Source organism: Zea mays, chromosome 9 (assembly GCF_902167145.1).
Source record: "Zea mays cultivar B73 chromosome 9, Zm-B73-REFERENCE-NAM-5.0, whole genome shotgun sequence".
Taxonomy (NCBI): Eukaryota; Viridiplantae; Streptophyta; class Magnoliopsida; order Poales; family Poaceae; genus Zea; species Zea mays.
This window is the reverse complement of record NC_050104.1, coordinates 70,798,337-70,802,173: the sequence shown is the minus strand read 5'-3', so window position 1 is coordinate 70,802,173 and position 3,837 is coordinate 70,798,337.

Below are 3,837 nucleotides of genomic sequence, written 5' to 3'. Positions count from 1 at the left end.
GGTCTACTAACAAGTCAATTTGTGAATAGTTTAGTAGGATCATGATACAGAAAATCGAGATATCTATGATGGGGGAGTTGAAGTATTTCCTTGGATTTCAAATCAAGCAACTCCAAGAGGGCACCTTCATCAGCCAAACTAAGTACATTCAAGATATACTTAAGAAGTTTGGAATGAAGAATGGCAACCCATCAAGTCACCCATGGGAACCAATGGGCATCTCGACCTCAACACGGGAGGTAAGTCCGTATATCAAAAGGTATACCGGTCGATGATAGGATCTTTACTCTATTTATATGCATCTCGACCAGATATTATGCTTTCAGTATGCATTGTGCAAGGTTCTAGGCTAATCCTAAGGAAGTTCACCTTAGGGCCGTGAAGAGAATCATGAGATACTTAGTTTACACTCCTAAATTTGGGCTTTGGTACCCCAAGGGATCTACCTTTGATCTAATTGGGTATTCCGATGCCGATTATGCCAGATGTAAAATAGAAAGAAAGAGCACATCAGGGACCTATCAGTTTGTGGGAAGATCCCTAGTGTCATGGGCTTCAAAGAAACAAAACTCAGTAGCTCTTTCCACCGCCGAAGCCGAGTATATTGCTGCAGGACATTGTTGTGCACAATTACTTTGGATGAGGCAAACCCTTTGGGACTATGGCTACAAGTTGAGCAAAGTCCCTCTCTTATGTGATAATGAGAGTGCAATCCGCATGGCGGATAATCCCGTTGAACACAGCCGCACTAAGCACATAGATATCCGGTATCACTTTCTGAGAGATCACCAACAAAAGGGGGATATCAAAATATCTTATGTGAGCACCCACAACCAATTAGCCGATATCTTTACCAAGCCACTAGGTGAGAAAACCTTTAGGAAACTTAGGAATGAGCTAAATATACTTGATTCTCGAAACTTTGATTGAAACATTGCACACATAGCTCATGTATATACCTTTAATCATGTCTCTTTCATTTGGTGCAAATGCATATTTCTTATTCTTCTTATGCCAAGGCTAAGACTAATGTGCTTTCAAGTATATCTCTATGATTAGTCTTAGATTGGAAGGGAAATGGAGTATTCGGCAAAGACAAAAGGCTTCCACTCCAACTCTGATGGTATTATTTACCCTTTGCCGTTACTCATGTCACTCTCAATGGTATGACCCTTTACTCGTATTTATATTACCATTTGGGAGAAGGTATTAGGCCCCAAAGGAGGGAAATGAAAAAGGGCTCTCAAATTCTCCGTTTTGGCGATTAATGCCAAAGGGGGAGAAAGTATTAAGCCCAAAGCAAAAGGACCGCACCGCCATTTCAAAACTTTTTCACCATAAGTATTTCAATTGGTATTTAAGATTGCCTCAAAATGAATTTTCAATTGGTATGTGAAGTGAATTTTCAATTGGTATCTCATTTGGTATTTCAAAAATGTTTTTCAAATGGGTATCTTCAAAACATCACATTAGTATGAAAGATTTCAATTGGGATAATTTCACTTGGTATCTATGTCAAAACCCTCTTGAAAGCTAAGGGGAGAATTCATTCAGGGGGAGTTTTTATGTAGTCAAAGGAAAAACATTTGAAACAGGGGGAGGAATTTCAAATCTTAAAAATGCTCCTTGAAATCGTAATCTTATACCTTTGGCTATTTACAAAACAATTTGAAAAGACTTTTCTCAAAAGCAAAAACAATCTGAATGGTGCAAGTGTGGTCCAAAATGTTAAATAAGGAAAAAGCAATCCATTAATTCTTAGTCATAAGTTTTAAGTCTTTCAATTGGTTTAATTCTAAGTAACCTATGCACATCTATCTCAATTGCGAACTAGTTATATTCCTACCTTCATATTTGCTTTGGTTAGTGTTGCCATCAATCACCAAAAAGGGGAAGATTGAAAGGGAAATAGGGATAACCATTTCCTATAAATAGATTTTGGTGGTTGACGTCCAACACAAACTATATGGACTAACTAGTTTGTCTAGATGTCATGTATCTCAGGTGCATAAGGTTCAGCATAAACCAAGAAAGAATTCAAGTTGGAGACTCAATTAAAAATGGAGCAAAGGACTTGAGTGTGCTAATTTTTGGCGCATCGGACACTGTCTGGTGTGCACCGGACACGGCCGCACAGACTCCAACCAGCCACTCTCGGGAATTCTAAGGCGCGCTCCGCTAAAATTTACCGGACTGTCCGGTGAGCCAGCGGAGCAACGACTCTCTGCGCGCCAACGGGCGACTATGTAGAGCTACAATGGTGAATAGTGTCACGACAGAAGTCAGAGCGCAGAAGTCAGAGGGCACCGGACTGTCCGGTGTGGCACCGGACTATCTGGTGTAGCTAGAAGACAAACGTCTCCAATGGTCAACTGCTCCGAACCCTAACGGTTGCACTGACGTGGCGCGCACCGGACAGTGCACAGTGACTGTCCGGTGGCGCACCGGACTGTGTGGTGCACCCATCGCCAGCAGCACTTGCCAACGGCTACAAAGTGGTTGGAGGCTATAAATATCCCCCAACCACCTCATTCATTGGCACCCAAGCATTCTTAACATCTCACTTATTGCAGGAGCAAAAGACTTCACTCCTAGACACATTCAATAGATCAAATCCTCTCCAAGCCTCCAAATCAACTCAATTCCGTTAGGGACTTGAGAGAGGGTGTTTTGTGTTCTTTTGTTGCTTTTAAATCATCATTCAAATTTTTGAGACTAGACATAGAATTATGACAGGTAGACAGCTCAGAAGACAATATTTCATTTCTTAATTTCTAGAGCCAGAGATTTTTGAACATTAATAAATTTATCATGTTCATCATACAAAATATCTTCTTGCTTTTCTAGTAACCTATCTTTTTCATTAAGAGCATCAATCAATTCATTTATTTTATCTACCTTAGATCTATCTAGTCCCTTAAATAGATCACTATTGTCTACTTCATCGTCAGAAGATTCCTCATCACTAGAAGAAGTGTACTTAGGTGTATCTCGTATATTGTAAGGCCCAAAATGTGTATAAGAAAATAATAATAATAAAAATAAATATATGAAGAAATAAAATAGTAAATTCAGATATCTCAAATTATTTTTTAGTATTGAAAATTGAGGACTGAATTTTGAAAACCAAGAATTATATTAGAAAAGAAGTAGTGGAAAGGTTTTCAATTCAACTAAATGACTATTCATTTCATTAAATGATGCACCATAAACATTTATTTACATGAATAGTTAATTTTGGAGTACCTCTAAATTCTTGTCCCACAATCAAAATACTATTTTCCTAAAATGAAATAAAGCAATATAAGTGCGCTTCATATTTCAAACATTTAGCAGACAAATACATTAATTAGAATAAATATTTATACCCAATGTATCATGTTGGAGTTTATTTGATTGTGCATTGAATAATAACGCTAGTACCAACAAAAATATAATAATGATTTGAGATTTGAATTGGACCCCAAATTGGCATTGGGATTGAAAATAGAAGGAGAAAAATATTACACAATACCATATAAATTTATAAATAAATAAATTTATTCTATAAGTAGTATGTTCAAGTTATACACTTAAAAGTTGGGTACAAAATTTGCCACAAAATCTTGAATTCAAGTTTGAAATTCAAAGGAAAATAATAAAAGGAAAACTAAAAACAGAAAAGGAAATAAACAAATCCGGCCGCGGGAGGGCCAAATCCGGTCGCGATTGGGCCAATTGTTCTTCATTCGGCCCATTTCTCCCTCAGCCGTGTGGCCCAGCAGCCATCCAACCAGCCCAGCAGCGCTTGCACACGCCAAACCCTAGTCGCCATGCTGCTTGGGTGGATGACACTGG